This window comes from Aricia agestis, chromosome 6 (genome assembly GCF_905147365.1).
Source record: "Aricia agestis chromosome 6, ilAriAges1.1, whole genome shotgun sequence".
Classification (NCBI taxonomy): domain Eukaryota; kingdom Metazoa; phylum Arthropoda; class Insecta; order Lepidoptera; family Lycaenidae; genus Aricia; species Aricia agestis.
In genome coordinates this window covers 7,356,115-7,382,149 of record NC_056411.1, presented here as the reverse complement: position 1 = coordinate 7,382,149, position 26,035 = coordinate 7,356,115, and the positions used below count along the sequence as shown (strand labels likewise).

The 26,035-nt window shown below is 37.4% G+C and overlaps 1 protein-coding gene across 1 annotated transcript in view; it reads right to left on the bottom strand.

The window, feature by feature from the left end:
* The window catches only part of LOC121727641 (Down syndrome cell adhesion molecule-like protein 1 homolog), a 193,619-nt gene extending 186,242 nt beyond the window's left edge, over positions 1–7,377 (bottom strand). Inside the window, exon 1 of the mRNA XM_042115580.1 lies at positions 7,270–7,377. The gene's annotated coding sequence lies outside the window, so the exon portion shown is untranslated. The remainder of the gene's footprint in view (positions 1–7,269) is intronic.
* Positions 7,378–26,035: the final 18,658 nt, after the last annotated feature.

The following is a 26,035-nucleotide window of genomic DNA, read 5'->3' as shown; positions in this document are numbered from 1 at the left end:
ATTAATTAAAATTCATAATATTATTTCAATTATCCTTGGTGCGAAAAATCTAAATAATAAAATAACAAAAAAAGGATATGGACGAACAGTCCATAGACGGCTCCAATTTTATAATAAAAAAAAAAAAAAAAAAACTTCCGAGTTTTCCGAATTCGAAAAAGAGAGAATTCCGAATAATTACACGAGTAAACCGTCTAACGGTATTTTAGTTAGCCTAGCTCGCAAATACTAATCGAACTGAGTAAATAAATATATTATTATTCAAATACATACATAACTCCAAAAAATAAAAACACTTTTTGTGTACACACTACACACGTAGGAATTAGGATATGAAATATTAGTTTAATATTCAAACTAAAAATGTTAGGAATACAAGCCTAGTATAATGTTACCGACGTACATTCCTCACATTTTGTAATTTTATTAGTAACTGTTCCTTTGATAGATTAATAAAATATTTTCCGACAAATCGATATTTGTAGAAAGAAAATGCTTTGTACATGCAAATAATAAAAAGGTTTTTTGAAACTTTAAACAGCCTGTATTGATCTGTTTGATACAGACTGTTTATAGTTACAATCACTTAATCTCTTAAGATTAAGAGATTGTATTAAGAGATTTAGGTTTTATAAAAAAATCTGTCACTTTCGCCTACAATTTTTTTTCAAAGGTCAACAAAAAATGTTTGGTTACATTAACCCATCAAGTCCCATAAGCTCACCGGTGAGCGAGACACAATAGAATAACAATAAATTTAGCAAGGATCCACGATCGAAGGATTAAGTCGAGAATATAAGAAGTCGTAATTTAAATCCCTTTGAAATAACTACATTTATTGAGATTCCAAAAAATTGCGGGGTACTGTGACACCCCAATAACTGAAACTGGCAAATTCTGGATGTTTTTGACTAATTGATTAACCATTTTGGGTCAACCGACTATACCAATATCCTTTCTTTGGGTTTTTATTGTTATTGTCATAATATAATTGTACTATTCTTCTATACAGTGTGTAACAAAAATAAGTGATAATACTTAAGGGTAAGTACGTGTTCCTTGTAGAGAATTCACTGTGACAGTAGCAGCTCCGAAAGACAAACTTTTTTTACACTTTTGTATGGGCAAGAGCCCGAACCGGGAAACTCCTGACGAGTTTCCTTGTAGAGAGTTAACCCTGAAAGTAGCAGCACTTTCAGGGTTAACTCTCTCCAAGGAACACGTACACATCTTAAAGTATTATCACTTATTTTTGTTACAGCCTGTATATCTATACTTATTATAAAACAAAGTCGCTTTTTTCCCCTCATGTCCCTTTGTTCCCTTTAATCTTTAAAACTACGCAACGGATTTTGATGATTGTTTCAGTGTTAGATAGCCCATTTATCGAGGAAGGCTGCAGGCTATATTTTATCACGCTAAGACTAATAGGAGCGAAAAAATAGAGGAAAATGTGGAAAAAAACGGGGAAAATTATTTGAAAGAGCTAACTTGAATGCCCTAATCTCAGGAACTACTGGTCCGATTTAAAAAATTGGCACAGATAACAAGTAGACTACGTGAAGGATCATAGGCTAACGATTTTAATAATTTTTTCAGTGGCTATATATTTAATACCCGTGCGACGCCGGGGCGGGTCGCTAGTATTATATAAAAGCGGATTTAAAATTGTGTTAGTCTTTTTATACCTCGAGAACGGCTGCACAGTTTGGATTAATTTTAGTCTTAAAATATTCGGGGAAGACCAGGGAAGGTTAATGCGGTAGAAAATCAATTATAATTTAAGGCGACGCCTTAATAATTTGGTTGCAGCGATATCGATTTTTCTCAGCAATGACTAAAGCTAAAAATTTTAAGTTTATTGTCAATATTCATCATGTCTTTATCTTTGAATTACCCATATCAATTGGTCAACTTTTATAACACTGAATAATTAATCAAAAAGACCTCTATAAAACAGGGATTCTAATTTTGCCAACAGAGGAGATAACTTATATGAAATAATATATTTATGGTTTATAAATTACGTGACAAGGACCACTGTGTCGCTTACGCCCTTTCCATTTCTTCCTGTTCCATTTCTTGTTTTCTATCTAATCTAAAATATATCCAAAACTATTTTTTACTTTAACGCGGCGCTACCTTAAGTGATACGAAGTTCACGGATCATCTAGTAGAATATAATAATCTATAGTACTATTATTTGAGGAATAAGGGATGATTTTGATTGGATTGTATTTTATTGATAAAAAAGAAGATTATTTAATTGGACCCAATTTAAGCTTCATGGTCTTCATAATATATTGTTATTGTACACAGAAATTCTGTTTTGCTACGGAATGAGCGGGGAAACCGCACCCTCAACAATTTGACGGCATTTCAATCATTTTACTCTGATTTATCAAAACAAAATATAATTATAGTTATTATTAAATAATAATGATGTTATTTTATTATAAGTTTCTTCGTTTCAACTGTTGAACAGGTAGTTTTATGGTCATAAAACTTAATAGATTCTGATTTCATAAGACTGCACCTTAGATATAATTTTATAAAAAACCGGCTAAGTGCGAGTTAGACTCGACTACATCTACAGACTACATCGACTTACCAAGTTTTAATAGTATAGCTCTTATAGTTTTGAAAGTGGCTGTGACATACGGACGGACAGACAGACAGACAAGATGAATCCGTTCCGTTCCGTTTTTTGCCATTTGGCTACGGAACCCTAAAAATATCAGAACACTATTTTTCTAAACCGCTTATCATTAAAAATTAAAATATTGTTTTTTTGTTGATGTACCTATGTAATGACCGTTATCGGTACAAAACATTCACACAAAATCTTTTATTTAAGACTGTGTAATATCCTAAGATCCGACCGTAAAATCCTGCAGGAATCGTTTTTTTCGATCAAATATATTTTAAAATAATCTTTAGAACGTATAGAATGGATCAATGTTGGGTTGCCTTGTTAAAAGTAGCCGCAAGTACCTCTAATTGAGCAAAATGAAATTCAATAGAAAAGTAAGAACTAAGAAGGAATGACATTGAGGAATGACAGGACAATACGCATAAAAATAAAAACGCCTGTTAAATAAAAATAGCAATCCTGCGGGTTCTCGACGTCCTCAAATCCAGCTAGGCATAATAATTGTAGACCTGAACATTTGTCATATACAAAAGTGATGGCAACCCCAGTTTGCGGCTATCGTGCAACTGGCAACCATAGATATTCATGTACAAAATGCGTAAAACTTTAATTTTGTACCAAAATTATTAAAAAATTGATGCTTCAATTTTGATGAAGAACTATGTCTGTTTACGGGCTGGCAACCCTAGGTTGCGGCCTACTTAGAGCTGGCAACCATTTAATATACCTTATTTTGTCACGTCATTTTCTTTCAAATGATGAATGATCAAATTTACTGAAAAAAGATACATGCAAATTTATGCATTTATCTCATGAACATTAAACTTAATTAAAGGTACTTGCGGCTACTTTTGACAAGGCAACCCAACATTAATACATTCTATAATATCAATTGCTGATGCTGAACTGCCCCAAACGTTCTAAGAAACATGCTGTATAATTTTGGTGATGATTCAAATATGTATAATATAATGTGTAGGTAATATAGTACATTTTACCCCAAAAAATGTATGGTCGTGACGCAATAAACGAATATTTGCGCAATGGAATTGCGGGCATCAACTGGTTTTTTCACTCTGTCTTCTCGTGCATACCACGCCGGTTGCTTAGAAACACGCTGTATAATTTTTGTAGCAATCATATTAATATAAGTGTTAATCGTAACATATTTAAGGAACTGTGCCATTTTGTAAATTCCACGCGCGTTTAGAAACATACAGGATAATATTTTTGTGGTGGTCCATTTTTGCAGTGTCTTAAAATAAAAGACCCTGTCCACACGGGCGTGGCGTCAGCGTTGCGTCGACGCAGTGCTGCCGTTTGCGGTTTGACGCATAGCCGGCCACATGGGCGCTGCGTCATCGCAGCGTTATTATAAGGAGTCAATACCTTCTCCCGCTTCGTCCCGGGGGCTGCAGCTGCCCGTCATATGTGCGTTGTGCGCTGCTGTCACGACGCAGCATGCGTGGTTATATTTTGTATGTAAAACAACGCAACGGCAGCGCTGCGTCGACGCAACGCTGACGCAACGCACCATGTGGACAGGCTCTTAGTGTTATAAATTTAAGGCACTGTGTCATTTCGTAAGCGCCACACGTGTTTAGAAATACGCTTAATATTGTGGTGGTCTTGTTATAAGGGTATAACGCAATATAAATCTAAGACAGTATGTCGTTTTGTGAGCGTTATATCAGACTTATGTGTGTTATGGGGAAATAGTTCCGTTATAAATACCATCCGTGCTGCAGTTGAGGGCCATTCGAGTAATATATAGCTTGAATTCCGAGCTTATACAGCGAAAAATTTCAAGAAAATTATTTACTTTCCGTCCATTTGCCGCGCATTTTCCCAAGGTGAATTTTAACTTGAGAAATAAGTTTAATTTTTATGCGTTTTAGTTTTAATATTTCGAATTTTGTAAAATACTCAAGATATAAAATAAATAGTGCATCTCACTATGAAATTTTGTTGTGAGTATGATAAAATATATATATAATAAAAATTGATACGCTCACAGAATGTCCTACGATACAATGTCCTCTGTTATTACTATCATTAATTTACATTATTATCATCATTCCACGCAAACAAACAAAGCTTTCTTCGTTGTAATAATATTAGTGTCGGCAATATTTTGTCTGTTTTATAGTTGTTTGTTCACTATCGCGAACCTACAAGCTCGGACGAAATAACATTTTTCCTTATTTTGTACCAATTTAACGGCCGAACGCAGAGTAAAATAATAATTTTTTAACATTAATTTAATGAACATTTTGAAATAAGGTCCATTGCAATATATATGTTCCTTTGTGCGACAGTCAGTTTTTCTACTAAAAATATGTTACCTAGCCACAATTAGATTCTACCCGCCTCTTATTGCATACCACCAAAAAACATTTCCCCATTTCTCGGAAACGTTCTCGAATCTTCTTTCGAAATGGACGACGGCCTACGCGAGGAATTTTTGCGAAAATATTTCATTTGCTTCTATTTCCTTCAGCCACTTTAGTTGTCCTTTTTAGAACTATTCCAAAAAATAATACTGTCGGCAAAAAGAGCAATATTATAAGGTAACAAACATTTAAGTATTATCTCATTCATATTAATTAATGTTTTTATTCGAAAGTGCCGGTCTACCAGTTCAAGCTTATATTTATCAGTGAATTGATTTCGATGAAATTTAATATGGAGTTACTTTAAATTTCAAGAAATGACATATTATTATTAAAATAATATTACTGCAGTATGATTTACGGTCATTGTGGTAAACGAATTACTGCGTGAACGAAATTCTGTTAAAACTTAACGTAATTAGATACCCTATAATATTATAATGACATCAAAATGGACCTACGTTATTTGGTCGGGTTTTGTTAAATTAATGTTGATTGTAATCCGGCTTTGACTTATTAGTATTACTTGACAGAACGACAAAAATGCGTAAATCCGCAATCTGCGTCCGGAAACGTAACTCCCATACTATTACCGTTTTAAAGGTTCCTTTCGAACTGTCATGTAACGTCAGCCTGATACCACTCGAGGCCACCTAAATATTTCAAATGTATTGAAATGTGTACCTAAGGTACACATTTTTGTCAAGTATTGTAGAGCATGTTTTTTGACGGAGTTACTTTTCCTTAGTTTTTATTATTCGTAGCTATAAATAAATTTTTGTAATACAATCGATAAGAAAAATTGTCTGTATCCTAAACTATAATTATTTAAGGCTGGGTTAAGCTAAAGGTCGCGGTGAGAAAATGGATCCTGGGAATGGATCGGCCCGTACAATAAGGTCACAGTAAATTACGGCATTCTAAGCAACGGAACTATAAGCTTCTTACTGAGCTTAGCTTAGTAAAGACCCCGTTACTTCTGATTAAGGTCAAACGCTACAACTTATTAATAGCCCCCGTCAGCCCCCAAAGCCTAGGTCATACCTATTACTCAACCTATTACTAAATCATAAATACTAAGTAAAAGAATACAGTGAACGCTGAACATCGACACCAAAATTGTTATTACAAATTACGTATTGGTATTAAACTGCATGCCCGTAACTTTATCACATAAAAAGTAGATTATCGCGCCAGAAACTGATACACTTCTTCGATAAAAACGAATGTCGTTTTCCAGTTATAAGGCATAAAAAAATCATCAAAATCAGATTAGCGATTTCAGAGTGAAGAGACTTTTATCAGTCAAAGTAGCCCATGATGAAATTATTACGATAACTTAGTAGCTATATATCCATATCATAATTAGACTTATTATAATACTCCCCACACCGGTTTCGGTGACGGTGGCCGGTTTCATTGAAACCAGGCCAGGTACGCAGGAGTAATTTTATAGTGCCCAAGTGTGTGCGCAGTACACAAGAGATCACTCTCTATTCCTTTTACTCTCATAACCCAGTGGGACGGAAGACCGACACGACTGGCGAGAGATCAGGCGCAGGACCGACTTTTTACATGCCCGTCCGACGCATGGATCATCTTACTTGTCAGACAATCAGGTGATCAGCCTGCATTGTCCTAACCAAACTTGGAAATAACATGTTTCCAACGCGGGATTCGAACCCACGACCTCTGGAGTCGAGAGCGACGCTCTAACCACTAGACCACTAGAGGCGTTCGTTAGACTTATTATTGTGAATGCGAAAGTTTGTCTGTCTGTCTGTCTATCTATTACTTCTTCACGCCCAAACCGCTTAACCGATTTTGCTGAATTATGGTATGGAAATACTTTGTGTTAGAAAAAACATAGGATACTTTTTATCCCGCAAAAATGTACGGTTTCCGCGCGATAAACGAATTTCGGCGCATCTAGTCTAGTTTTCATGAATACTCTTAGAGTAAAACTTCTTTCTAAATGCACGAAGGCCTACGTAAGGCATTTAAGTAAGTACACGAAATAATTTTTTTCTCTTTTTTCTTTTTTACTTTTGTTGTATTTTTTATAACTATTTTAATATAAATATAATAGTATATTATAAGAAATTGAAACCGAAATAATGTCGTTACTTTAATGTACTTACTTATTTTTTTACACAGTTTATCAAAAAATTAAAATATACTTAACATCAAAAATTATCCAACTTTATAAAAAAAAAAACTCACCCAATCACTTCCTCCAGTACATCACTAAATCCCGCTAAAGTTTCACTTCACTCGTCTTTCCACTTCACTTTCGTTCACTTCACCGTATTTCACTCGCGTGCTGCAAGGGACACGTCTACGTCCGCATGGTACAGAAGACCTTATCCCCCACATAGGGTGTAAGTTTGACGCATGCGCAGAGCGCTATCAACATTTTAGGATTTGTTGCCTATTAATGCCAATGTCTGATCCCCGCTTATCGTAAGCGATTTGTCCCATAATATATTAATTACATAATTTTAGCACTGCGTGTGTGTTAAACAGGCATGCAAAATTATCTTTTTAATATTTTAAAAAGATAATTTTGCATGAACGTGTGTTTACTGTTCAGTGCTAAAATTCGTCATTTTTTTTTTATGAAATAAGGGGGCAAACGAGCAAACGGGTCACCTGATGGAAAGCAACTTCCGTCGCCCATGGACACTCGCAGCATCAGAAGAGCTGCAGGTGCTTTGCCGGCCTTTTAAGAGGGAATAGGGGAGGGTAGGGAAGGGAATAGAGTAGGGGATTGGACCTGCGATAAACTCAATCACTCGGCAAAACACAGCGCAAGCGCTGTTTCACGCCGGTTTTCTGTGAGGACGTGGTATTTCTCCGGCCGAGCTGGCCCATTCGTGCCGAAGCATGGCTCTCCCACGTCTCAATATTTTCCACTATTTTTAATCATTATTAATCCAGTTAATAAACTGGATTCTAAATATAGTGGAAAATTACTAGAATGATTAGGATTACAGGAAAATGAGATATGATTATTTTCACAAAAATGACATTCACGCTAAAATTCAAATCCTTAGTTACCGGATCCATTCGACTAATTTTGTAAAAAAGCGGTCGTACTTGTTTATTAATACTAGAGATCGCCCAATGGTCGAAATTCGACCTTAGTTTCAACGACATTAGGACTACTACCTATATTTTGTAAAAAAAATTGACTTTATCATATTTTTTTCAACTCTTGTCTCTGGGACTCAGCTGATCCTGAACTGGCCGTGTATGCATTGTCTAATAGTAGCTAAGATTCAATAAAAAAAACTATAATCCATTTTCAATATTTGTCACCTTGTTGTCAACAGACTTCAACCACAAAGAAAGGGTATAATTCGTACGACAGTATATATTATGTCTATGTTCGTATGTATATTCTTGTCATTAAAAAATCTGTCATTTTTCCTAGTGTGTGTGTAGTGTGTGTAATGTTTTATTTGATAAAAATATATGAGTAAAGGCTTAATTTCAAAATAATATTAGCTCGATGCACTCCTTCACCATGTAAACTATAACTATGCAAAATTTCACCACTGTAGAACTCAAGAACCACTGTAGCTAGGCTTCTGAAATTTTCACAGATTGTGTATATCTGTTACCGTTACCGCTATAACAACAAATACTAAAAACAATGAATAATAAGTACCTAATAAGATGTATTGATGCATCCCTTACTATTATAGCATCATTACTATTAAATACAAAATCAATTTTCAAGCCTCTTCAAAACCAGAACAAATGTACGGAGCTTAATAAAGCATAGTATACTAGGTAAAGATTAAACTGAAACTTACCGAACCTAAATGTTGTCAAAATATCTCACATTCTAGTATCTTTATAAACTTTATTTCCCTTGAACGATGTTTAAAATACACTCTCATTTTTAAGACCCATTTAGGTAACTGTCTATAAAAACACTCTCATTTTTAAAAGTGTCTCAATGAGATTCTAAAGTGTTACTTTCCTCTCCGAATCCTCTATAACAGTGTTTTTCAAACTGTAGGTCTTCAGCTTCTGTAGCTGTAGCCGCCAGAGGTTCAGAGAACTATTTCAGTAAAAGAATAATAAAGGTCACAGCACACATAACAACTCGGAAAGGGATCGTCACCGTATCGCATTTCGCCTCGCCTTCAACCAGGCGTCAAGGTACGTATGCACGTAACCAAAGCGTATCAGTAGCGCCTGCACGTCAACTCGGCTACGGCTAGGCGACGCCTCGCTTACGGCTCGGGGAAGGGGAAAGGGGCAAGGATGGACGAAGAAAGGTAAGCTTGAGTACGGAAAGACGTAAGCACGGGGACGACGAGCCGTAAGGGGGTTGACGGCTAGTTGACCACGCGTCGCATCCCGGTTCGGAGCCCGTTCCGAGGCGAGGCGATTACGTTACGGTTCCGCTTAGTGTGCGTTGCAGTAGGGAGTTTCCCGCAAAAAATATTGAACGGCTCGAGGCGATACGGTGCCGATCCCTTTCCGAGTTGATATGTGTGCTGTGACCTTAAAGATTAAAAATTCGATACATGAAATAGGAGTAACAAAAGCGTATAAACATATACTTGATAAGAAAGCATAGGGTATTTTTTTTATACCAAAGGAAGAGGGTCGCATCAAAAAAAAGGTTGAAAAACACTGCTCTACAACTTCTATTTCAAATTTCTCTGAATAATTATAATATCCGAGACTAAACATTATAGCAATAGACGGTCACCGGTTTTAATCTCAGCGTTGCCCATTGTATAGCTTAACTTTTGATCACAGCTTAAAAGACTTGAATCGAAATCGACTGGCCATTTCGGGGTTCATTGAACTATTGGTAGTTCGGTTGGCAAACTTTCAAGAGCAACGACCGGCCAACGGAGCTATTTCATGGTAAAACAATTCTAACTAAAATCGTAATGTCACATTTGTCTTTTACATATTATTTTCAAGGTAAGTACTATACTATAATATTCAAAATTAGATATTTGAAAAAAAAATTAAAATTTTACTTGTATTAAAACATCAAACTAGTTGACACATTGACTATTCATTAAAACATCTATATATATAAAACTCAAAGGTGAGTGGTGACTGACTGACATGGTAATCCAATTGGTGATCTATCAACGCACAGCTCAAACCACTGGACGGATCGGGCTGAAATTTTGCATGCAGGTAGATGTTATGACGAAAGCATCCGCTAAGAAAGGATTTTGATAAATTCCAACCCCAAGGGGTTAAAATAGGGGATGAAAGTTTATATATAATAATACTTCTTAACGCGAGCGAAGCCGCGGGCAAAAGCTCGTAGAATATAATATTATGGAGTAAGCTAGACTTGTTTCAATTGAATGGGCCACCATCACCAAAACCGGCCAGGGAGCTTATTGCTGTTATAGCAATTATTAAAGAACAGTAATATTATATTAAGTATTATAATATTATTACATCTATATTTTTTTTGTAAACACCACATGGTCGTAAATAAGCAAGCACGAATCACGATCCTATTCTATGGAAAAGTAATATCACATAAAAACTTCGCACGTAAAACGTATTTGAGAGACACGGTCTGTTCATATTATAACAATGTATTGTAAAATCACAGTTATATAATATCATACAGTTGTGTAACTTATACAATACTAGATGACGCCCGCAACTCAGTTGCGCCAAAATTCGTTTATCGCGCGGGGTGCATAAATTTTTCGGTGATAAAAAGTATCCCATGTCCTCTCTAGGACATAGAGTATATCCATACATAATTTCAGAAATCAGTTGAGCGGTTTGGGCTTGAAGAGGAAACAGACGGACAGACACACTTTCGTATTTATAATATTTATATAGATGTCCTTAAGCACATCCATACTATTATAAATGTGATTCCAAGAATCACTCTCAATACTAAAGTTTTACACGCGTACCACGTGACATTCAATTGTTACGCTTCTTATAGCTATCACCATTATCTTATATCTTTAAACGAGCAATTCTCGAGCAAAATATATATATATATATATATATATATATATATATATATATATATATATATATATATATATATATATATATATATATATATATATATATATATATATATATATATATATATATATATATATATATATATATATATATATATATATATATATATATATATACACAATTCTCTATATAGCTCGGTCAAACAGCTAGTGATATTATTATGTGCGTACCCAAATAATAATAATATCTATGGACGCTTCACACCACGTCAGTCTGGCCCCGTGCTAAGTACCTGAAGGACTTGTGTATGCTTGTGTTACGGGTACCAGACTACGGAAATATATTTAACACTTTTATATTATACATAAGTATATTTAAGATTTTTATTTTATCATACATATATTTAATACACATCCAAGACCCAGGAACATTGAAAACTTTTTGTTCCGTCGGCGGGATTCGAACCTGCGACCCCCGGCTTGCGCTACCGACGCGCCACCAACTGCGCCACAGAGGTCGGCATTCTAGTAAAGATGGTCTACTGTATTTATATTGTGATATTCCACGCGCTGCAGATTCCCAGTAAACAGTATTGTATATTTTATTGTTGAAACGACAAGTTGCATTTGATTTTACTCTCGGACATATTTTGCAGCTGTTGCAAAATAGTAAATCTTTCTGATTTGTTACGTAGAGTTGCATATTTTGGGTTCCTTTCAGCTATCATGTGATAGTGATCCGAAAACATAAACCCTCAATATCACACATTTAAAAAAAAAGACGGGTTGCACTCCGGGAGTGCCGGCAGAAGTGAAAACTTGATTATTAACGTTGTGCATTATTTTTTTTAACCCATTTTTATGAAAATCTATTTTTAAAAATTGATTTTTTTAATTAATCGAAACCCTTACAATCAATAAAATTTTTAACCCATTTTTTTAAAAAATCGTTTTTTTTAATTAATCGAAACCCTAACAATCAATTAAAAAATATCGACAATCGAAAAAAAAAATCGATTGTTCGATTAATCGATTTGATGTTACAACACTACTCTCCAACCGTCTTACGGTTTTTCGATCAGCACGAGAATCTGACGCGAGTTTCACAGTTTTTACCCATCCCACAAAAGTGCTCAACGCCACTAAAGAAGTTTTCACTTCAATAAAAAAAATTATATTACTATAGTTAGTAATGATTACTATAGTAATTAGTAATGCAGTATCTAGTCATAACCCAATCTTAAACTTCTTACCGCTTTCAGTCAATAACAAACCAAATCAGTTTAGCTTTTCACGAGTTTGAGCGACACTTACAAAATTTAAAAATCTTTTTTTTTTTTATATAGATATTATAGTGGTATCAACATACTGATATATATATATATATATATATCATATCGGTTGCGTCGTTTTTTCATGTAAATTGTAATATTGTAAATATTTCCTGTGCATACGAAATGATAAAAAAAGTATAATTCTTCAAGCCCCATAAGAGACCGGTGATCGCGACAACAATAGAATACCATAGCATTTCCAGGGATCCGCGATCGATATAACTCAGGGCCTCAGACTATTTAAGCTCAGTGCCAATCGTTAGAATAATATTTATTTTATAAACAGATACGTAAAACGAAATATTGTGCTAAACACAATATTATTGTGTTTAGTACAATATTTCCTTCTAGCACAAATATTATATTATATTTGTGATATTGGGCCTTTATGCAATATCATCCATGCTCAAGGATATTTCCTGGAAATTAACAAATGGGCCGAGAAAACCGATCTCCGATAATTAATATTCAATTTCACTAAGTTTGTTCTACTGTCTAAGGGCCAACCCATACGTACCACAACCACACCACGACCACAACCACACCACAACCACGACGACACACCACGTGGTCAGGCGTATATTTCGTATTGTTAATGAATAAGGACTGTTCACACGTACCACATTTTGCAGTCGTTGTCGACCCGTGTATGATACCGACCGGCGACCACATCGCAACCACCAGCGAACTATAAGTGGCCGACCACATCGCAAAAACAACGTTGCGTCGAGGCAACAACAGTGCGCGCCCGCCGCCCGCGTTTCCGCAAGGATAGCAATAGTTATAAGATTTCCTCTTCGAATTTCATGAGTTTGGTTAACATGTGTTTCCGCTATAAAAGCCGGAGTCGAACTACTTCTGCACACGACGTAAATTTTGTCGGTACCACAATGCAACTACAAAAAGCTGCAGCAGCAACACTATTCCCACGTAACCACTGCTTGACAGCATTTTGTCGTTGGGACGTGGTGTGGTTATGGTACGTGTGGGTTGGCCTTAAGGATAAATTAAAAAATGTTTGACGGGTTTTTTAATAATATTGTTGACCGTTAAATAATGTTATTGACCTCTGTTAAATCTATACTTGATATATTATTAAGCTATAGAGTTTGTTAGTTTGCTTCTTTGTTTAAACACGCTAATTCACGAAGTACTAGACCATTTTTTATGTAATTTTACACACATACAGAGGCGATTACGGGTAAGAACATAGGTTTTTGGAACGAAGTTCCTTATGGCGCGTTCGGCGTAAAGGAGGCTAGACAGAACGATATTTGACCTCGACACTTTTTATTAGTACCTGCATGATAAGGGCAGAGGGCGTTAATAGTACTCCCTTGCGTCAATTAGATGGCGTTTTTCAGAATAAACAACGACGCGTTGTTAGTATTGTCGTTTTTTATTATTTTTTTGAGTGTATAATATGTATACAGGTTTTTTGAACATAAGAAATAACTTCGTTCCATTCGGGTGTCCCTTGACACCTATATCAAGTTTTATTTTTTTGAAAAAGTAAGGTTCCGACGGAATTCCTGATTTACTCGGACGGAGTCGCACGGGACGTTCAGTTATTAGTATAATCTACCTTTACCATCTACCAGATTTAGTAACGCGGTCGGTTATTCAATGTTATAAAAAATTTTACTTGTTGGTAGCATATGCTTAGAATACTTCTCACGAAACCGAAGTCACCACATGTTTCCCTATAAATTTTAAGGAGTTCCCTCGATTACTTATGGATCCTTTATCAGATCAACACTTTTGTGAATATAATACAAAATTGGGATGATACCCTACATACCAAAAGAAAAATTTGAAAATCGGTTAACAAACGGCGGAGTAATCGTTGAACATAAAAAAAAAAAACATAACACCTCCCCCATTTTGAAAGTCGGTTAAAATTGTAGCCTATGTATCATTCTGATGTATAAGCTATATTATTGTAAAGTTTCATTAAAATCCGTTCCGTAGTTTTTGCGTGAAAGAGTAACAAACATCCATACATCCATACATCCATTATACATCCATACATTCATACGTCCATACATTCAAACAAACTTGCGCCTTTATAATATTAGTAGGAAGTAGGATAACACACCTTAATAAAAAACCCGTAACCAAAACTGTGAATTCACAAGATGCTGATCATGAAATTCAAAGTATCTGTGAATAAATTTACGTCGAGCTGAAGATGCTACATTGTACGTCGCATCTGCTTCCAACGAGCTTTAAACTCCTAAATCAATAACCAATATCTCCGTTCAGACTCCGACGTGTATAAATTAAAAACATAATAATATTTATACCATGGTTGACGGCTGGTTAAATTTTTTTGACAGGTGTTCATGTTTTTTATTGCATTGTTGATTGGTTAACTCATTTGAGCGCCAACCTAAAAAAAAACTGAATAAATGTTATCAAAAACTAAGAGGATACACCAGGGGCGAGAGAAATTGAAAATAGATATTTGAAAATGTATTGCTGTCTCACCAATCACAAGTCTCCCACCGCAGAGCGCGATAGAGACAACACGACAAAATTTCTAATAAAAGAACAGAAAATCTTCGATTCGTTGTCTGCTGATTCCTTCTCCAAAACTTAACCGATTTAAGTATATTTTCGTTAAGAATTAAAGCAAGACTTGAGCTGTGTTCGTATGTTTTATTTTTTTTGTATATTCTAGCCAGTGTTGTTTTCTGGGTGTTTGAACACAGAGGAAAATCTGGCCATTTTTTGGGTTTTTGAACGTTCTTATCTTTTTTAATAATAAAATTATGAAAAAAAAGAAAACATAGGGACATGCTAATAGTGGCCATAGATATTCAGGAAAAAAATCATAACTCTGCCGGCATTATCCAGGGAGGAAACAGGGGACAACGTTTGTATGGAAAAACGGCGGTGTGGACTCCTCACATGAGTGAATGAAGGCTTCAGGACCGGGAAAATTTTTGAAATAAAAATAATGTGTAATACTCCCCACACTCCCCACACCGGTATCGGTGACGGTGGCCGGTTTCATTGAAACCAGACCAGGTACGCAGGAGTAATTTTATAGTGCCCAAGTGTGTGCGCAGTACACAAGAGCACTCTCTATTCCTTTACTCTCATAACCCAGTGGGACGGAAGACCGACACGACTGGCGAGAGATCAGGCGCAGGACCGACTTTTTACATGCCCATCCGACGCATGGATCATCTTACTTGTCAGACAATCAGGTGATCAGCCTGCATTGTCCTAACCAAACTTGGAAATAACATGTTTCCAACGCGGGATTCGAACCCACGACCTCCGGAGTCGAGAGCGACGCTCTAACCACTAGACCACGGAGGCGTTAACAAAAATAATTAATGTGTAATCTATGTATAGCTAGATATATAAGCCAGATTATGAAATAGGTAAGTAACAAGGTTTGTTCAAATCACAAGGGAAAAATTTAGTATAATTTTAGTTGTAAAATTTTGTTTACCCAGTTCATTCACTCATTTCTTCAAGTGATAATAATCTTTAAGGACGTTTTTCCTTCAACTACAATCATCCCATAAGGACGGACGAATCACCGATACTTTGCTTCTTGTGGTTTCAGAATCTATATACAATTATACATACTTAATATGCGAACAACCATATTATTATTTCTTTCTAATTTAACTGCCACACTCAGAGACGAATATGAATTACTTAGCTATAATTAAATAAAGGTTTTGACATTTTGATATTAATATTGACAACCTGTCAAAGTCTTCAATAGCTTTGTCCACACTGTCCCTTTTTCTGTTCATCAAGGGCATGCGTTATAGCGCAGTCAACAGCGAATGTGAGGCATGCCCGCGACGCATGCCCTCTGACCGTATCCAAAACTTTCGCTTTGTTATTAATGGCAGTTGGCGTTGCGTTCGTTGACGCATTCAATTATTGAATGCCCCAAAACGAAAGTTGAATGAAAGAAGATGACGAAAATTGAAGAAGAAAACGCAAAATGTGGACATATGTAGCTAATGCACAATTTATTTTATACATCGCCGATTGTTTCTTAAAATATTGTTAATCGGTTATGTTAAGGTAGGGTAGTATTTCATTTAAGCGCTAAACTTGTCATATTCACGCGTTGCTAACACCGCTCGCGCTGTAATATTATAATATTATCTTTACTAGGAAAAAAAAACGCCTCCGTCGTCCAGTGGTTAAAAGCGTAGCTCTTGAGTCGGAGGTCGTTGATTCGATTTCCGCGTTGGAAACATGTTATTTCCAAGTATCTATAGGATAATGTTGGCTGATCGCCTGATTGTCTGACAAATATTAGATGATCCATGCGTCGGATGGTAGGGAAGGGAAAAAGGTAGGGGATTGGGACTCCGGTAAACTCACTCACTCAGCGAAACACAGCGCAAGCGCTGTTTCACGCCGGTTTTCTGTGAGCACGTGGTATTTCTCCGGTCGAGCCGGCCCATTCGTGCCGAAGCATGGCTCTCCCACGTCACAAGTATGTAGTGTACTGAGTACATAGTATGTACTCTGTACCCAGTACACAAGAGCACTCTCGATTCTTTCACTCACATCATGACCCAAAGGGACAGACGACCGACACGACTGGTGAGAGATCAGGCACAGGACCGACTTTTTACATTGCCCATCCGACCCATGAATCATTTTATTCTTACTTGTTAGACAATCAGGTGATCAGCCTGCAACGTCCTAACCAAACTTGGAAATAACATGTTTCCAACGCGGGAATCGAACCCACAACCTCCTAATGAAGAGCTACTAAACCACTGGACCACGGAGGTGTTTGTTCTTAGTCGATAATGCCTCTAGGTGACTAGAGGGTAGTAGAGATTTTTAAGGTTAACCTTTAATAATATATGGACAGCTAGTATTGAATATATCTCTGATACACTTCAACACTATCATTGTCATGCGTCAGACGGCAGACGAATGAAAATGTAATCCAATAGACACGTAACGGATCCGCGTTGCGGTTATCTGGTACTGAGTCTCAGCATAGTGCAGAATAATATAGAATAGGACAATAGTAATTAATATACAGAGTGAAATTCGAAATAGTCATAGGTTATTATTTGTATATCTCCGCGTGAACGAGCAGTTTGGCCGCTACACCGCGACATCACCAGCAATTATTGTATGTAAATAGCGGTGACATTGTTACATACAATCAGTAGCGGCGTTAGGGTGGGGCGACGCTGGGCGACCGCTCAGGGCGCCGAATAAATAGGGGTGCTGAAGGCATATAAAAGAGGCGCCATTTTTTTAGCACTATCAGAAACCTTTCTTTTTTTTTAGGAGGGTAAATGCATTACGCATCCCCCGCCCCCTCGGGGGAAGGGGCAGGGGTATGTCGGACTCCCTCCGCAGAGGCTTACCGACTAAAACCCCCCCATGCCCTCGTCAACGCTACACGCGGAGGAGCGGAATCGAAACCGCACCGCGTCCTTTGCAGCGCTTGCCGCTTCCGGCACCACATCACTGAAGCAGCCTATGCCGCCACCTGCCTACACCGAGAGACTCCCCGGGCATCGGGGGAGTCTTTCTCCTCGGGACCTATAATGAGGACGGTGATCCCCCGATCAACCTAGGCTTCCAAATATCAGCACCCTGGGTGCCGAAGAAATTTCGCCCAGGGTGCTGGTAGTGCTAAAACCGTCACTGCATACAATTGTCAATTGCTGGTGATCTCGCGGTCTAGCATCCAAAACGCTCATTTGCGCGGACGCATATAAATCGAGCCTTAGGTAATCAAAACTAAGGAGATTTTGAAAATGCGTAAAGAAGTTGTGAGGTCGATTTCTTTGAAAACAAAATCTATGTTTGGGCCCAAGTCAAGCTTAAGGGTGAAGCCAAACGAGCGTAATTTGTGAGTTGTGAGTCAAAGAATTTCGGCTGGCAGAAATTCTGCTGCATTCAGTTTCATACAAAAGTCCTGTTTGATTCACACGAGCGTAGTTTTGGAGTCATGATTTGTATGACAAGATATTTACGCGGCAGAAATTCTGCGACTCACGACTCACAAAATTACGCTCGTTTGGCTTCACTCTAATACACATAAAACACCCAATTATTTACTTTAAAACTCATGTCACAGAAAGTCCCATATAAAGTGCATTCGTTTGCAACCTATTATTGCCAAGGTGCAATAAAACGCGATTGGATAGTTCATTCTATAAAAATATACAATTTTAACGCATTTTTCCAGAAACATAACACCCAACTTCCCACTATAAATCTTGAGCTATCAGTGTGAAGTCAGGCACGGTAGTAGTTTATAAATATAATAAAATATACAATATGTTACTGTGTTCGTCATTTATCACTATAGTATAAAGGCGGGAGGGTGTTACCAGAAGGAAATGCGAAACGGACTGGAAAATTAAAAGGAAACCGTTTATCCATTATTTATTCCTCCCTTTTTAGTGTTACCAGCTGTTTTTCAAGATTTGCCCGCTAAGCAGTGCGATTTTTCAGATCCGAAAATTTACGATTGTGTACAAAAAGGTGGGTGCTAAACGAATAACCCAACCTTTTTTGCACTATTAGAAGCTTCAGTTAGTGATAAATGTTCAAAAATTAGACATTGAATTAGAATCTAAGAATATTATCGTTTAATATTCATTAGTTTGAAACTAGTGGCATTACCATATTATGCTATTTTTATAATATTTGAACTTTTTTTGTCTTCTTAATTGAGTAAAACTCCTTAATATATTTATTCTTCAGCTTTCTTCAATAGCATGACTACTCTCAAAAAGCGTCTCAAAAGTCCACAACATCAAAAAGTCGCGGCTGTAAGCGACAAGTTGCGAGTGTTTAACAATATTACGAGTACTAACTTTTTTTTTCTTCTCAATCGAATAAAACTCCTAAATAAATTTAACACAGCACTACAGATTTCTTCAGCTTCCTTCAATAGCATGACTACTCTCAAAAAGCGTCTCAAAAGTCCACAACATCAAAAGGCCGCGGCTGTAAGCGACAAGTTGCAAGTGTTTATGAATATTGAATGTGTTTCAAGTGGTCGGCTCGGAGAAAACCTCTCGGTTCAAGTTCGATTGTGATTAAGACGCCAATATCCGAAACCTTTGGAGGCGTTGTGAACAATTTATAAGAATAAACTTGGATACTTTTTAGTAGAGGCCCTTTAGGATTATTTACTTACTAGCTGTTGCCCGCAACTTCGTCCGCGTGAATGAATGTTAATAAAATCGAGATTTATAAAATTGAACACCCATCTACGACTATTTTATTTGGATCTATATTACACACTAAATTATTAATTTACATCAAAGACCCAGGAAACTTGAACCTCAGATACTTATCGTTTTGAAAAATCCTTTCTTGTCTTGGCGTGGACAGGGTATGGGGGCCACAGAACAGGGGAAAGGAAGATGTGACGGAGATAGAGGATATACTTCAGAAGACGGGATTTAATGTAGGCATCTATCCCTCTTTAACCTAACTCTTATTCTCAGATTCATAATCTACAATTAAACCACAATTTCGAGGAGTTTCTTCAATTCCATTACTTATCAAGTCACCGGTTTTATTAGGGTTCCGTATCTAAACGGTAAAAGCAGCCGAGACTCTATTACTAAGACTTCGTTGTCTGTCCGTCTGTCTGTTACCAGCCTGGTAACAGACAGACGGACGGACGGACGGACGGAATCTAAAGAACTGTTACAGCTAGAGTTCTGAAATTTTTACAGATTGTGTATATATGTTGCCGCTATAACAAAAAATACTGAAAACAAAATAAAATCAATATTTAAGGGTGGCCCCCATACAACAAACATGATTTTTTGTCCTTTTTGCTCGATATCAATAATGACAACAGGCAGTTGAAATTTTCACACAATCCTTAATTAAATGTGTACTTTAATAATTAATAATAAAATTAGAATATAATTAAAATTTAAGGGGGGCTCCCATACAAAAACACAACTTTTGGCCTATTTTTTCTCTATAACGGTACGGAACCCTTCGTGCGCGAGTCCAACTCGCACTTGGCCGATTTCATTGTAAGCATGGTATCAAATTCGGGCAATCTATACAACAAAAAAGAATTTTGAAAATCTGACCACAAACCGCAAAGTAAACATTAACTCCTCCTTTTTTGAAAGTCGGCTAAAAAAAGTATCTTAAATGTTGACCAGGTATGTAAGGTATCATCATGCCAAATTTCATTGAAATCGGTCCAGCGGATTCAGAGATTAGCCTGTACAAACAGACAAACCGACAAACAGACAGAGAAACAAAAATTTTAAAAATAGTTAAAATGTGTTCTATTACTCTTCTACTCTATGCCCCTGACTGTTTTTTTTTCAAGTTTATTTTCGATGTACAAATATTTTACTTCTACGATTTTATTATAAGTATAGATTATTATTTACCAAGTGCTTAGCACACATTGTGCTAGTAGCACCATCTGCTTAAGCCTTTGCCCTTCCTTACACCCTTAGGGCGTGTTCATATGACTACGCGCACAATCCGCGTACACGCAGCTACCGCGCAGCTACCGCGCAGCGTCCACTCGGTTGCTAAATATTGCATAAATTCAACTATTTCTGTACTCAATCTTCATAATTTTGAAGTCGGTGCCAGTTCCAAAAGTTTCAAATGTAACCTATTTTGTCAGAGAACCATAAAGTTAATATACCGAAATAGTTTTACATCTGTGTGTAAAAATATGTGTACGTATAATTATACTTACACAAGCATGATTGAACATCAAATCAAAAGAAATTTACCTTGTTAATTTTTTTCTGCATCTGGCATTGTCTCAAAACCTTCTAATTATATAGTACATATTTCATGCCACACTTGCAAAGTTTTACGTTTGTCTTTGTATATTTCGAGAGTCTTGTCCGACAAGACATCTCTTTCTTCTATTAACGAAATTAATTCAAATTCAAATTCAAATTCAAATTTTTATTTGCAACCAAGTACATATATAAATCAACATACATTGACGAAATATACAACTTATGCCTTGTTCGGGCGTTTGCAAAACAATTATAATTTTAGTGCTTATTATTCAAGTAAATATATAATCTTATTTTTATGGTATTCTTTTAAATTATCTTGTTCATTAGTATTATCACAGCGGTATTATATTATCATAAAGTATTATTAATACCTACTTAATATATTTTATGAACTTAACTTAGATACTCAAATCAATACTAAAATATTCTTTTAATAACTCTGACAACACCGCACAAAGGCAACGGGCATTCGACGCGCGGTCTCAAAGGGAATTAGTAATGACAGACACACTAGCCGCGCGGGCGGTGATCGTAGACTGCTGTGTCCCTGCGCGTAGGCTGTGCGGTGGCTGAGCGTACGCTGCGCGGTCGCTGCACGTTCGCTGCGCGTACGCGGTTTTTGTGGAAATATTTGAAAATAAGCTTTATGTAATTAGCATAGAACCTCAAACTGCTTTAACGTTTGGAAAAACACGCGACGCGCGCTGCATCCGCGCGCGCAGATTACGCGCACGTGTGAACACAGCCTTATCGTCAACTTTCCCTCCCGCTTCGTCTTGGGGGCTGCTGTCCGTCATATTGTGTGCGTTGCGACGACGCAGCGCGCTATGTGAACACTCTAGTTATTTTGTATGTAAAACAACGCGACGGCAGTGCTGCGTTGACACAACGCTGACGCAATACACCGTGCGGACTGGCTCCTGTCGTGATTGACCATTATGTATGTTTAAGGATAGGCAGAAAGCATGTTAGCAATCGTCATTATCCATCGCAGCTCAAAGTTAACTTTGACTAATCTTTTTTATGGGCCCCTATAAAAATAAGGAATCAAAGTTAAATTTTTGGTATAAAAATAACTTAGACAATGTTAATTTCCATTTTTCAGCACAATTTGACTTTACAGCGAAATATTGTTTAATGGAAAAGGTGCGACGAAATAATTCAATTTTGAAATCAATTTTAAAGGAAAATCCTCTTTGCTAGTGGGAAATAATGACTTTTAAATAGAGCGAGCATCACTGGATCAGCTCTGCATGTAAACAAAGTCCAGTACAATTATTTTTACTTCGCTGATCCAGCGCCAGAACCAGTGACGCTGGCTCCATCTACTGTAGTAATCTAAATTAGCACCTATATTCCAAAACGCACACATTATGGCGGCTGTACAGGCTGTACGGCGTACGCCTCTCACCGAGATCCTCGGCCGTACATGCTTGCTCTGGTGAGAGCCAACGAGACGAGGAAGCGAGCTACTTGTACACTCGCATTCGGTCTGTCTCGGGATTTAAGCTTGGTATAGTAGGTATAGGTACATTACATTGCATCTGGTATAATCGGTTACCCAAATACTAACCTATTGTCTAGTACCGTATTATACGATATACATAAACCCTATTTACACATAGCAACGATAGAACCTACACAATTTGTACACAGAAATTGTTACAGTTATCGTAATTTTTCAAAGTAGATCTTTTTTTTATGAAATCAGGGGGCAAACGAGCAAACGGGTCACCTGATGGAAAGCAACTTCCGTCGCCCATGGACACTCGCAGCATCAGAAGAGCTGCAGGTGCGTTGCCAGCTTTTTAAGAGGGTATAGGCTAATAGGGGAGGGTGTGGAAGGAAAGGGAAGGAAATAGGGTAGGGAAGGGAATAGAGTAGGGGATTGTGCCTCCGGTAAACTCACTCACTCGGCGAAACACGTATATAAGAGCGTATATTAACTTATGGAGCTTACTATACATAATATACCAATACTTTGTAAAACGGTCCAGTTAAGGAGTGAGCACACTGAGACGCGCCGTGCCGGGGCTCAGCGTGTCGGGGCTCATCGCAAATATCCGCCTCCATACAATTTGTATGGAAGCGGACGCGCGTATCGCACACTGTGTCGGGGCGCAGCCGATTTCCGCTTCCATACAAATTGTATGGAGGCGGATTTTTGCGATGAGCCCGGCACGCTGAGCCCCGGCACGGCCCGTCTCAGTGTGCTCACTCCTTTAAGCGTAATAAGCGTGTGAAGCGGGTCTAAATTCTGCTGATTCCTCCTATTACCATCGTTTCAATGTTATTACTTATTGGAATACGACTATGTATTATTATAGTCGTATAAGCCCATTCAAACGTACTGTATATTCATCTCATAAATGATATGTCACGATTGTATGCACATTACTGAAATTTCGTAACTATTGTGCACGCTATCAGTGTTATTAGTTATGTGATATTTAGTATGATGTACTAGGCTACCACAACAACTGCAATTCCTGATTATTTTTGATGATATGTGTATTCATTAAAAGTAAACTGTATAAGTACTGTTAATTTTCTGTATAAGTACTGTTAGTTTCCGTTGTCGCTGTCATAACCTGAGTGGTCACCTATTCCTCATTTTTTTGGCATAGCACTGCCACAAACTGAAAAAACACCCTGTTTAGTTTTAAGATTCTTTTGTTAATGTTTTTATTTTCCTTAATACTTATAATATTAATTTTTTTGTGTTTACCGTGTTGTTTAATATTATGGTTGTGATATGTTTTTAAAAATGGGAACAGAGTTTTATTTATTTATATTTATTTAATTTTCAGTGAAATACACTGTGAATTTTTACCTGTGTGATATTTTGAAATTGGCAAAATTTGTCACACTTTTAGCTTTAGCAATCAGACGCAGTCCGAAGGGGGGGGGGGGGGGGGTCACAGGGGCGATGACCCCCCCCCCCCCCAAAACTAAGGTAAAATTGAAAAATCTCAAAATCTTGCTACTTAAATAATAAAAGGAAATTTCTACATATCCCCTAACCACCACTTCGTCCGACCTTAGACAGCTGCTGTGAACCCAGAACCGTCCGAGGGCGCAGATTAAAAAAAAATGTGAAGTGACTACTGAGTGACCCCTCCCAAAATTCCAGGCTGCGACCGCGCCTGTTAGCAATTAAGTGAAATGTGTAAATATCTCAACATACTATAAAATTAAAAAGTGGTAATTCAATATGTAGGTCACCTGATGCCGCTTACGTCACTATACGTCGAGGCGCGCAAGCGAGCACGTTTAACCCGTCAGCATTATCATCGGACGGGTCAACGAATACCGCTGCTGCCGCCCCCGCCCGCGTTCCCCTCCCGGTTGCGCCGACGCCGAGTCCACAGGCGACTCAGCAAAACTTTGCGACTATTGCTGGTCGCCCCGCACCTCCCCCGTGGGCGAAAACTAATTGGGATAGTGAGAGCCGCAAGGCTCCGAAGAGTCGCGAGACTAAGGAGAGCCGCAAGGCTACGAAGAACCGCAAGGTGGAGTCTTCTCGGCCTGGCAAGGACGAGAGCAGGAGATGCGATGAGGAGGGCTTCATACTGGTGGAGAGGAGGAAGAAGAAGCCCGCCGCCCGCAACCATCGCGGCACCGCACCATATGTACCTGAGCTGCGTCTGCAGAGCGAGGTCCCCGCGGCGCCCCTGTACATATCCTGCCTGCACTACGGAGGACGTCGTGGACTACATCCAGAAGAAGACGACACTACGCCTGAGGGTCGAGCGTCTGCAGTCTCGCCACAAGGTTAACTTTAGCTCCTTTGTGGTGAGAGTACCGACGCATCTTCTGTCGACTTTCGAGGCGCCGGAGTTCTGGCCGATGGATGTAGTATATCGGAGGTTCCGGGCGAGACTCCGGAACAAAGCGAGTCACGTCGCCGGCAAAACGTGACAGTGTTAGTTTTTAAGAATATATATAGAATATGTATGTTAGTTTTAAGGTATTTATTATATAATTGATATGTATGTTAGATTTAAGGTATTTGTTATATGGGCCACTGAGGCCCGAAATAAATAATTTGAATTTGAATAAAACAAAGTCCCTTTTTCTGTCCCTATGTCCCTTTGTATGCTTGAGTCCCTAAAACTACACAATGGATTTTAATGCGTTTTTTTTAAATAGATATAGAGTGATTGAAGAGGAAGGCTCATAAGTATAATAACATCCATGAAATAGTGAAGAAATACTAACAGTATTTCACCGGTATTCGTCCATCAATCGTTTTTGAGATTTCTAATAAGATGTCGTAAATAATTACATTTTTCCGCTTTCATTTCAAAAGCAGGCTGAACCCTACGAGATTTATCTAAAAAATGTACTAAGTATTGTAGACAATAAAAAGGTCTACAGAAAACTCTGCGATCGTATATTTTTTTGTCATTTACTTTTTACGACAAAATATACTGGCTATTTTTCGAAGCGATTTTAACCAGTACAGCAATTAATTCTTAAGCAATTAAATACTTTAAATACATTGTCTATTTAATATTATCGATCTATATTATGGCCCTTTACAGCATATAATAGGATTTAAATAAATATTTTCGAAGATATAACAGATTAAAAAATTGCGGGACGTAGCGTTTGCGGCAGTACCAGCCGATGCGGGCCACGGGTAGTAATGAATAAATCAAAAATACTGGAATTTGGATCTAACTGGATCAATTTTAATCTTCTTACTGTGATTAGGTACATTGGCTATATATATTTTATACCCGTGCAAAGCCGGGGCGATATATTATATTATGCAACAAATTCAAATTTAAAAAAAAAAACTGTTCCTTTGGTGAGTCCTTCGAAGGAAAATCAAAATTTTAAGCAATACCAACCAAATACCAACTCAAATAATTCAACTGAAAAAGAA